This window comes from Callospermophilus lateralis, chromosome 5, assembly GCF_048772815.1.
Source record: "Callospermophilus lateralis isolate mCalLat2 chromosome 5, mCalLat2.hap1, whole genome shotgun sequence".
In the NCBI taxonomy this organism is placed as follows: domain Eukaryota; kingdom Metazoa; phylum Chordata; class Mammalia; order Rodentia; family Sciuridae; genus Callospermophilus; species Callospermophilus lateralis.
Genome location: NC_135309.1, coordinates 41043042 through 41055873, shown reverse-complemented (window position 1 = coordinate 41055873; position 12832 = coordinate 41043042). Strand labels below are relative to the sequence as shown.

General features: G+C 35.8%; 1 pseudogene; it reads left to right on the top strand.

Moving 5' to 3' along the window:
* Positions 1-938: 938 nt before the first annotated feature.
* Positions 939-4395, top strand: LOC143400360 (small ribosomal subunit protein eS6 pseudogene; annotated as a pseudogene).
* The last annotated feature ends 8437 nt before the right edge of the window (positions 4396-12832 follow it).

Below are 12832 nucleotides of genomic sequence, written 5' to 3'. Positions count from 1 at the left end.
TTAGGACAAGGACTATCCTGGGCACTAGAAATTGTATGGCTGAAAGAAACAGGCTCTCTTCAAGAAGTCATTAATTTGTGTAGGAAATTGGAAGTTAAAGGAAACAGCAAATGAAAAATTGTGATGTTCACAGAGAATTAGGTAATTTGTGATGATATTATGTTGCAGAACAAATAGAAGTTTACAGGAGGATGCAGAATAAAGGAATGAAGACTAACCAAGGGAGCTTGGAGAGACCAGAGATGATGTCTCAGTAACAGTTATACCTGTGCCCAGATTTGGAAGAATAGTAGGAATTCTTTGGAAGGTGAAATGAGTGTTCTAAATAGGGGAAACCACATATGCAAAGTTGTGGCATGGCACAGTTATAGAAAGTCTGTTGTTAAAAGAAGTGATGAGACTGAATCTTGAGAAGAAAGCAGAAATGAGATAGCAACACATCTTATTTGTCATAATAAGGAGTTTAAATTTTACTCTGAATTTTATGGCACAAATTTTAAGTAAGGGAGACTGTTATAGCGACAAAGGGATGAATTTAGAATGTTGAACACAGCTGAACAAGTTTAGTCACATAGGCTGTTACAGTCATTTGATAGGTAAATGAGTCTCCAAACACAAGACAGTGAGGTAAAGAATATGTGACAATATTAATGCTGTATAGAATAGATAAGGCATAGTCCTTGCAGTTGAATAATAGTGTTTGGTGAGTAAAAAGAAGGGTAAGTTAGGTTTGTTACCCAGGTGGATGATGGTACAGTGTACCAAGACAGGCAATTTGAAAGTTATCAAGATTGATTTTGTACCTTAAATTTGGCACACAATTTTAGGAAATGTGAGTTTGAAAACTAGAATTATGAATAAAATATAGTAGGTAGTGAAAATCATGGTGCATGAAATTGGCCAGGAGAGTGAACAGATTAAAGTGAGAAACCGAGATCATGGGTAAAACTATGTAAAAAATACAGAAGTTGATGGAGGTGTGTTGGGTGGGAATGGGAGGAGTTGAGCTAAGATCAAAAGGAGCAGTCCTATATAAGTAGGAGAAATGCCATAAGATTGATGACATGTATCCAAAAAAGAACTGAATCACAGTTAATGTGTTGATCCGAAAGTCAAGTAATAAGGAAAGAATAAATTGGTAACTAAGCAGATCACTGGAGATGTTGGCAAGTACAATATCAGTAGAGTGAACAGAAGCCAGATTATTATATGAAGGAGGAAGTAATAGCACGTTAAAGACTTTCAGGAAGTTTAAATGAAGGGAAAAGAATGATTTAGGGAATATGTCTATTTTAATGACTTAGGCAATAAGATTTACACACATTGGGAGTGGATTAAAGAAGATATTACTAGGTAAGCTGGGTGTGGTGGTGCATGCCTATAATCCCAGCAGCTCTGGAGGCTGATGCAGGAAGATTGCGAGTTCAAAGCCAGCCTCAGCAAAAGCAAGGCACTTAGCAACTTAGTGAGACCCACTCTGTAAATAAAATACAAAATAGGGCTGGGGATGTGTCTCAGTGGCTGAGTCCTCCTGAGTTAAATCCCCGGTATTAAAAAAAAAAAAAAAAAAAAAAAAAAAAAAGATTACCAGGTAGAACACATTTTTGAAGTGTTATGAGGGAATTCTGCAAAAAGGTGAAGCAATTAATCTTAACTTTATGAAAGGGGGATGTCTACAGAGAGGTGGGAATGTAAATCAGTTTGATTGGAGGTAAAGGAATTTCTGGTTGTTGATGTATTTTCACTAAGATAGGGAAAAGGTCTCGATTTTTAAGGTGTAGTTAACAAGCCAGATGCAGTGGTGCACACCTGTATTCCCAGCAATTCAGGAGCCTGAGGCAGGAGGAGCATAAGTTCAAAGCCAGCATCTTAGCGAGGTCCCAATCAATTCAGCAAGACCCTGTCTCTAAATAAATATGAAAAAGGACTGGGTGTGTGGCTCAGTGGTTAAGCACCACTGGGTTCAATCCTTAGTATCAAAAAAAAAAAAAAAAAAAAAAACAGTTAACAGCCCTTTCTATTCAGGTGACAAAAACTTAATCATAGTGGCTTCAAATCTTTGCTTCTGGAGTTGTTGTTTTTATTATTTTATTTTGTTTTTTTCTTTTTAAGGAAAGCAGGAGTTAATTCCTTATTGTTTCATTAAGAATTCTTCACTTTTATCAGTTTTGCATATTTGAAATCTGTTACTTTAGCTTTTTTAAGGAAAGGATTTGCTGATGAATTAAACTTTTGAGAACTACTGAAGGACAGAGAGAAAGAGCATTTTTAATAGAGTGAAAAGACTAAAATGAGACTGGAAAGAAATGTAGGACTGGAACAGGTATATGAAGGTAGAAGGAAAGATATTCTAAGTAAGGAAGAAAGCATACACTGTGGCAAGAAGGTATGAGAGGACATAACGTGCTCTCTGTACTACTATAAGTAGTATTTCTCAACTTCATTCTCTGTTTTTTTTACTAGTGTGTAGAAATACAACTGACTTGTATATTGGCCTCGTTTCTTGCAATTTTACTCCGTTTACTTATTTTTAGTAGTTTTGTTATCCAACCATGTTATCTGTACATAATTACCATGTTATATTTTTCTTTTCCAAATATAACACCTTTTATTTATTTTTTTACACTGCAGTGCTACATAGCATGATTCAGTAGAACATTGAATAGAAATAATATTCAGTATTTCTCCATTTAATATATTAGCAAACAAATTGAAATTTATGTATATCTGTTATGAAAAGGGACATTCTTTTGTTATGAAAAAGGACATTACTCCTGTGAGCTGAGTTTTTATCATAAAAGGGAATGGTATTTTTGTCATATGCATCTTTTGCATTGATTGAAATGATCATATTGTTTTTCTCTTCATTATTTTAATAGAGAATTACATTGTCCTAATTTTGATGTTCTATTCCTGAGATAAATCCTTTTGGGTTATGATGTATCATCATGTAGTGTATGTGTGTGTGTATTGATCAGGTTTCTTCCCTAGTAGTAACCTGATTGAAGTTACCAGGAATGTCTTCCAAAAACTTAAGAGCAGAAATAAATTTTTACCATCCAATTATGAAGGATGGGTGAAATAGCAAGCAATACCCACAGAGGAAGGGGAAAGCAAGGCCAAGAGTACTGCAGTGGTGAGAGGCTCAGAGGAAGAGTGAATCCAGCATCTGTAGGGACCCACATGGCTGGAATAGAGTGCTCCTGTTAAAAGAAAAATGCTATTTGATATGAAAGCCAAAATTAGGCTGTCAGAGATATTTTAAATGGTTTTTCTTTAGTCTAAAAGTCAAAGAGTTTGACACAATCCTAGGGGAAATATTAATTGACTCTATTTCTGGGGAGCAAATGTTTTAAGGAGAATGTCTGATGGGTCAGTCATTTCAAAGATAATTTGTTCAATCTGGCTTGAGAAATTGATGGAAGAATTGCTTCTTGGAGGAGTTTGGGAGTCTTTAAAAAATGTTCTCAGAAGAAAAAATAATACAGTTCTGTTCCTAGTGACAATTGTCTGGCATTTTGCCAAACCCCAAGCTGGTAAAATTCGTAATTAAAGCTCATATGATAATTATTTTTTCAAAATCAATATGTAATCATCTTTCAAACCCTAGGATAAAATTTGGTATCTGAAGCTGTACCAAGATGAAGCTGACTATCTTTCCAAGCCACTGGCTACCAGAAACTCATTGAAGTGGAGGGTGAACACTAATTTCATACTTTGAGAAGCTTATGGCCAAGAAGTTGCTGCTAACACTCTGGGTGAAGCATAGAAGGGTTATGTGATTCAAATTAGTGATGGGACTGATAAGCATGGTTTCCCCATGAAGCATGGGAAAACCATGCTTCATGACTCATGGCTGTGTTCACCAGCTGCTGAGTAAGGGGCATTCCTGTTATAGACCAAAGTAAACTGGAGAGAGAAAGCACAAATCTGTCAAAGGTTGTATTGTGGATGCCAATCTGAGCATTCTCAACTTGGTTATTGTAGAAAATAATAATAGTAATAAGAGAGAAAAGGATATTCCTGGACTTACTAATACTACTGTGCCTCATCAACTGAATCCCAAAAGAGCTAATAAATTCTGCAAACTTTTCAGTCTAAGGAAGATGATGTCCACCGATATGTTGTCAGAAAAACCCTTAAACAAGAGAGATAAAAAACCCAGGACCAAAGCACAAAAGATTCATCATCTCATTGCTCTACAACACCAGCATTGAAGAAACAGTGTTCTAAGAATAAGAAAAAGACTGCAGAATATGCCAAACATTTGGCAAAGAGAGTGAAAGAAGCCAAAGAAAAATGCCAGGAACAGATTGCCAAGAGAGGCAGGCTGTCCTCTCTGAGAGCTTCCACTTCTGAGTCTGAGTCCAGTCAAAAGTAAGAATTTTTACAAGTAACAAATAAATAAAATCAGACCTTCAAAACAATTCAGTATCTGTTATGGTTGAGATCTGGATTCCCTCAAAGGTTCATGTTCAGAGGTAGGGCTTTTGGGAGTGATTTGATCATGAGATCTCTGATCTCACCAATGAATTAATCTATTTATAGATTCATTGCTGAATGGACTAATAATGAAAAGGAGGTGATGAAAGTTGTATGGGGTGGAACTAGTTAAAGAGAGTGATTCCTTGTGGGCATTCCCTGGGGGACTATATAGTGTTTTTGGCCTCTTCCCCCCACTCCTCTGCTACTTGCTTATGTGAGGTAAACAGATTCACTCCACAACTTGCTCCCTGCCATGACATGATGCCTCACCTTAAGCCCACAGTGATGGAACTAAGCAACTATGACCTGAAACTTCTAGCTGTGAACCAAACTGAATCTTTCCTTTCAGCTGATTTTTCTCAGGTATTTTATCAGTGATGAAAAGCTCACTAGAGTATCATGTATGTGAGTCTGTCTCAAGTTGTTAAAATCAACTTTTACTTAACAACATTTCCCATAGAAAATGAAAGGGGTTTTTTATTTTTGAAATAACTTTCTGAGCTGGGTACAGTGGAGCACACCTGTAATCCCAGAAGCTCAGGAGGCTGAGGCAGGAGGATAGAAAGTTCAAAGCCACCCTCTGCAAAAGTGAGGCACTAAGCAACTCAGTGAGACACTGTCTCTAAATATAATACAAAATAGGGCTAGGAATGTAGCTCAGTGGCAGAGTGCCCTTGAGTTCAATCCCTAGTACCAAAAAAATCTTGAGAAATAATTTTCTGTGAGAGATCAATGAACAGAATCAAGAGAACTGTGTATTTTCTAGCCTGAATTCTGTTTCAAGTTACATAATTTCTGTCTTCTTCAACTTCGAAAATTCCATAGTGGTGTTTGGTATCCTGCTTTATGGATTTAATGATATGGGTAAACTCAAAATTTTAAATGTTTATATGCATTTTTGTATAAGACCACCAAGGTGAGTAGTAGAAAACAAAGAACTATAAAGAAATAGTAAAACTTCTATGTTATTGTTGCTAACATTATTGTATATTGTTGGATTCAAATCACTAAATTATGCTCTATGAAATAAATTTCCACCCTAATTATTAAACTATTTTAGGAAGATGGTGATGGACTAAACAGATGTGCTTCTTGCTATTTCTACCACTAAATATATCTTTTTTAAAAACCCTGTACTTCATATATAATATAAGCATAAAAAGATTTTGGTGATTGTTTTTGCCTCATCTATACCAGATATTGAGCTGAAAAAACAGGGATCCCAGAAACACCAAGAAAAGAAAAAAAAAATAGCAAGCTTCAGTAAAGCTTCTTTTTTCTATCTAGAGAACAAGAAAGGTGCATCTATGGAGACCAGAAACTTTTAGACAATAATCACTCTTTTAGGCAAACAATACACAGGTGATCCCATCATTCCACACACCAGCAAAGGCCAAGTCCAGAGCATAGACTTCCACTCCTACAAGGCTATAAAGATGGGCCATAAAACCCCAACTGCATAGTAAGCCCCCACTACTTCCCAGCTAGAATAGTGTCAGTGGAGGCTACTGTACAGTCAAAACTTTTACTACTGTCTACATTTCAACCCCATGGTGTCACCAGAAGCAAAATAGGAATCAGTAAAAAAGGCATTCTTGGGCTGGGAATGTGGCTCAAGTGGTAGCGCGCTCGCCTGGCATGCATGTGGCCCGGGTTCGATTCTCAGCACCACATACAAACAAAGATGTTGTGTCTGCCGATAACTAAAAAAAATAAATATTAAAATTCTCTCTCTCTCTCCCTCTCTCACTCTCTCTTTAAAAAAAAAAAGGCATTCTTTCCCATCTGAACTATGGTAATATCAGTAAAGGCCTAGTGAGGAGCTTGAACTCCCACCCACACCAAGCAATAAACAGGAGATTCTTACCTCAGGTGTCTAGAGGACAAGTGGGAGATCTGGGCCTTCTATTTCACCTGGTTATAATGAGGTAGTACCTATTCTTCCTGCTGCAGCAGCAGCAAAGCAAACCAGATGAAAGCAAAAGTTCAAATTAGATCCTGAGTTTCATAATGTAATACTAAAAATGTTTAAGTTAAAAAGACACTCATTACCAAGAACTAAATTAAAAAGGTAATCAGCAGACACCGACAATTTGATGACAGAGATGTTAAAATTATCTGACAAAAACAAAGGTGATAAAGTATGAAAGTATTTCAATGAGCAATTATTGATATATTAGAAACAAAAGTCTGAGCAAAAAAATTGAAGGTCTCAGAAGAGATAAAGACAAATACATGGAAATTTTTTACCTGAAGAAATATAGGTATCATATTATGTTTTAAACCCATTTCAGAACAATAGAGGAAAGCATCAGTGTATTCCATTGTAGAACAATAGGAATTAATTAAACTTAAATACAGAGAAATAACAAATTTGGGGGGGGCAGGTTCAGGAACCTGTAGGAGGGTAACAAAAAATTTTATATTTTTATCATTAGTTCAGAAGGAAGAGGGAAAAGAATACATTAGTTTGGAATACTAATGGATAAAATTCCTCAAGTTTAGCAAAAGACATACAGCTACAGGTTTAGAACACTGAGCAAGCTCACAGATCATAAATCCTAAGACATCCACACCAAAACACCTCAAAGTAAAACTTCTGATAACCAAAGTCAAAGGAAAAATCTGGAAGGAGGAAAGAGAAAAATGACACCTTTTCTAAAGTGACTTTTTCTTTAAAAAAAAAAAAGGGAGCAGATTTCTCATCAGAAATCATTAAGCCATAACAGTTTTCAAGTGCTGAAATAAAATAATTCCCAGCTCAGGGGAATAAAATCAGCAAGATGAGGGAATAAGAAGCCCCACACCTTCGTTCTCCCATGGAGACATTGACTAAATATTAAAACGTGAACCAAATTGCTTTTGTAAGAATGCCAGAAACTAGTTAAGGGGTTGCAGCACCTCAGGTAAGAAACACAGTGAAGTGGGTAGGAAAAATGTTCACATTTTACACACCCTAACCACTCCACTGAGCCAGAAAAGCAAGGAAGGAATAAATGTGGGAATGTGAGGTTGGTTGTATATATAAAACTCAATGAAGGTTATATATCCACATTAACAGAAGGAAGATCAAAAACCACACAGTTATTTTGATTGATACAGAAAAATCAGTTGACAAAATTTAACACCATTTCATTAAACAGCAACACTAAAAAAAAAAAAAAAACCTAGGCAAAGAAGGGAACTGCCTCAACATAATTCAGGCCATGTATGAAAAACTGACAGCAAAAGACAAGATAGTAAAAGACTGAAGCCTTTCTTGCAAGATCGGGAAAAAGGAAAGGATGCCCACTCTTGCCACTTCTAGTCAACAGTACTGAGAGTTCTAGCCAGAGCAAGAAAAAATAAATAAATAAAAGCAGCCATATTGGAAAGGAAGAAGTAAAAGTATCTGTCACACCTGACATGTTATATATTGAAAATGCCAAAGATTTCACCCCCCCAAAAAAACCATTTTAGAACTAGTAAACCTTTACTAAGTGATATGTTATATCCCCTGTTTATTCTGAGATCATAGTAGTCTTTACAACAAAAATTGAATGTTGGAACACAACTTTAAATGAGCTGAAGTCTAGCCTATTTTGGAGCCATTCTAACATGGAGTAAGGTGGAAAGCTGAGCCTTATCTCAAGTAAGGTGGGGCTCCTCACAAATAATACAACATTACTTCTGAAACATGAATCAAAGGCCAAAAGAACTTTTCACTGTCTTTTTGTGGAAGAAGTGGCAAAATTCGTGTTTTACAATGTCACCTTTAAACAGATCAGGTTCTCCTTATTACCTTCCAAAAATACATTTAAATTCCAATTTCACTGTGAAAAGTAACACAAAATTGTATATATAACTTATTGACAACAGGTTACTTTATCCAGCTATAAAACATCAAATGACATGAATAAATACCAACCAAATTTGTTATTTCTATATAAATCCTAGACTGTTGCTACAGAAAATTTTAGTTTGGAGAACTTGGCAAAGTGCTTCCCTTAACCTTTACATTTAACTAAGTTTAATTTTTAAAGTACAATTTAGAACCCATACTGTACAGTAGCAATAATCACAAGTCTGTATGGGTTAACAAAAATCAAAAAATAGTCTTAAAACTTTTAATTTATTAACTTGTACATAACACTTAGATAAGGCTTAGATAGATATAGTTTTCAGATGCATACACTTACCTAGTCACACATATTGATGGTGTCAATTATATTGTTATAACCTAATTATATTGTTATAATAGTTGTTTGTTTAACCATTTACAGAATAATTATTTAAGACTTTAAAACAGGTACAAACCCTAATTTCTTTAAGACAGTTTCCCCAAGTAATAAAACCTAATAAAAAATTAAGTCTTTTTAACCCTTTTTTTTCATGTCCTACTGTCTTTGCACACCAGAGGTTGTGCCTTTTGGCCCCTTCAGCTCAGTTCCTGATGGTTCAGACCCCTTATCGTGCAACTACATAAATGTATGCACATACAGAATCTCTTTCATATACTTGACCCCTGAAAGACCAACTTCAATGTCAACATTGTTTAATAATCCAGAAAAACTATTCAAAAGTCAGATTTTGTTATAGTAGATTGTCTTTCTCTTAGACAGGTCTCTGTGCTCAGCCACAGTCTCTGTGCTCAAGAGACTACTGGTAAGATCAATGCAGCATGGCCCATATCTTAAAGGGCCAGTAACAGTCACAAAAACAAAAAACAGACAAGAGAGGATCATCACCAGGTGAAGTGATGCACGCCTGTAATCCCAATGGCTCAGGAGGCTGAGGCAGGAGTTCAAAGCCAGCCTCAGCAATGGTGAGGCACTAAGCAACACAGTGATACCTTGTCTCTAAATAAAATACAAAATAGGTCTAGGGATGTGGCTCAGTGGTTGAGTGCCCCTGAGTTTACTCCCTGGTACAAAAAAAAAAAAAAAAAAAAAAAATCACCAAAACTAGGGCTGACAGTTGAGAACTTTTACAGCAGACAGATGTACACATACAAATTTCTTGCACTTACTTTTGACACTTTTTTTCTTACAGTTTACTTTTGATAGATCAACTCCACCTGCAAAATTGTATAATAATACAAAAAACTATTCAAAAGTCATATTGTTACAGTAAAACATTATCTTAGGCAGGCTTATACCTTTTTTGAGTAAGACTGAGCCTTGATATTCTTATTCAAAATGTCAAAACCTCATAATGGGGATGTGACAAGATGTTCAACAATTGGTATTTATTGAAAACATTGTATAATTTGCAAAATAATGAGGTGCCTTTATATTGCATCTATAAAAATTAAGTAAAATTGGATCAAGTAGGGCTGGGGTTGTAGCTCAGTGGTAGAGAGCTTGCCTAGCACATGTGAGGCACTGGGTTCAATCCTCATCACCACATAAAACTAAACAAATCATATAAAGATATTGTGTCTATCTATAACTAAAAAGAATTTTTTAAAAATGGGGCCTGGGGACATGGCTCAGTGGTTAAGCACCCCTGTATTCAACCCCTGATAAACAAAAAAAAAATTTTTTTAAACTGGACTAAGTTCATAAAAAGAAGACCTGACTTCAAAATCTACAGAAGAAAACATGGACAAAAGGTTCATGATATTAGATTTGGTAATTATATCTTGGATGCAACACCAAAAACACAGACAACAAGCACAAAACTAGACAAATGGAACTATATGTATTTTAATGCCACCCCTCATCTTAGGTTCCAGGACTGGTATTGTACCTGGTGTTCGTATTTCTATGTCAGGTTTCTGAAAGGGTAAAGTCAGATTGCCACTTATCTCTCTTATTCTGACTGGAGATTTTTCAGGTATGCCAAGAAAATAGCATCCATTTACCAAAATATTGGTGGTGGTATTTGTTAGCACAAAAAGACTGGGCCAGATGCAAACTTCATGGATTGGCTGTTTATTTAGGGACCAAGTTTTATGCAGGAATGCGGTGATGCTGGTGGAGCCATTTTTCCGCTGGAAAAAGGAGCCACTGGACAAGGAAAGGGATTGGGCTTATATGGGTTATACTGAGAGGTGACTTAATTAATGGGCTTGTCAGTTTGGGGCACTCAGGAATTCAGGGTCTGTCCAACTTGGTGAAATGGGAGGGAGTCTGGGGTCAGTGATCAGTTTTAAGCACTTAGGAAACTGTTTGATGAGAATTTGAAAATTTGTTTTTACTGAGCAATATTTTAAAGAGCAGGGGCTGCTCTTGGGTCCCATGGGGTGCCAAATTTGTTGCTGAAAGCTCAGTCCTTTTCCCTGATGCCAATCCAATAAAGAGGACACCATTTTGAGAAAAAGGAAAAAAGAAGGTTTATTGCTTTGAAGAAGAATGGAGGGTCTAGGGTCAGCATTCATAGCTTATCTCTTTCTCTTCAGGGTCCCATTGTACTGGCACTGAGAAAGGATCTATTTGGGGAAGGATCAATACTTTGGCTTCCTTTCTAGGGATTGTTCTGTCACTGGGAAAGAATCAATGTGCTGCTTTTCTCTTCATTTCCAATTCCCAGGCTATATTATTGGTGTTTGTCATTTACATGGATAATAGTCTTGACAGGAAAGCAACTCAAACTTCAAACATCCCAACAAAAGAAAATATAAAGTTAGATACATCTCATGTGAGAACCTTATGATCTGATTCAGGAGAAAGTCAGAAATTCCTTCTTGTGTTCTATGACCTGCTTCAGGGGAGAAGGTGTGAGTGCCTTCTTGATTTTGATGTTTTCACAAATACCAAGGTACCATATTTTGGAGTAGTGTGTCCTGAACTCCTATAGTGGGCAATGGGAGGAAACAAAATAGATGAATGTTTTATCCAACCTGCTTTATTTTCTTTAATGTAATACTTCGAAAGCTCCATAGTTTCCTCTAAATATTCCCTTTATTTGTTTGTAGTCTTTTTTAAAATGCCTAATTTATTTGCATTGTTGTCCAAAAAAACATGGCCTGTATGGTACCAGTTCTTTGAAATATGTTTGGGTTACCTTTGAATTATTATGAGATCATTTTTTATAAATATGTGTTTAAAATATGACTTTTCAAATTTTGAAATGAAATAGTCTACATCATTATTACATCAAGTTTGATATTTTGCTCTTCCAATATCCCATATCTTCAGTGATTTTTTTTTTTATACCAGAAATTGAACCAACAGAATCTTGCTAGATTGATTAGGGCCTTGCTAACTTGCTAAGGCTGGCTTTGAACTCATGATCCTCCTGCCTCAGCCTCCTGAGCCACTGGGTTTACAGGAGTGTACCACCTCTCCTGGCCAATGATCATTCTTTTTATCATCTTTTCTGTCAATTAATGAGAAAGATAGGTAAAAATAACTCTGTTATATTTGTTAGTTCTCTTTGTAGTTCTACCAACTTTTTCTTTGAAGTTACATTATTAAATGTATAAAAGTTTATGAATATTTTCATTCCCTGGTAAATTAATCTTTTTAACATTTTTAATTTCCTTCTCTACCTCTAGAAATATTTTGTCTTACTTTCAATTAAATGTAGTTATATAACTTTCCATGTTAATATTTGGCATATCTTTTCCTACCCTTGACTTATTCCTCCACATTTATTTTATGGTGCATTAAAGTTGTACATAATGGGTGGAATTCACTGTTACAAATTCATACATGCACCCAATATACCAATGTAATTTGGCCAGTATCCTTCTTAAGCACTTCCTCCTCCCTTCCCTTTTCCCACCCCTGTCCCTTTCCTCTATTCTATTAATCTCCCTTTGTTTTCCAATTATGTGTGATCACCCCCACCTTTCTTATCCTTCTTCCTCTCTAGCATCCACATATGAGAGAAAGCATATGACCTTTGATCTTCTGAGTTTGGTTTATTTTGCTTAACACAATGATCTCAAGTTCCATCCATTTTCTTGCAGATGGCATAATTTCATTTTTTCTTTATGGTGGAATAAAACTCCACTGTGTATAGATACCACATTTTCTTCACCCATTAATCTGTGGATGGGCACCTAGACTGTTTCCATGGTTTGGCTATAATGAATTATGCTGCTATAAACATGGGTATGCAAGTGTCGATGCAGTACTCAGACTTTAATTCTTTATAATTAATATTGAGGAATGGTTATAACTGGGAGGTTCCATGTCTAGTCTTTTTTTGTAAGAATTTTACCTTTATTTTATTTATTTGTTTTCATGTGGTGCTAAAGATCAAACCCAGTGCCTCATCCATGCTACCCATGCCTAGTCTTGAGAATCCGACCTTTGACTTTCAAGATTTGTGTATCCTTACTGCAGCTAGAGTTTTAAAAATATGATCTGACGATATTTTTCTTTTAACTGGTAAGTTCATTCCACGTGAAAATCTA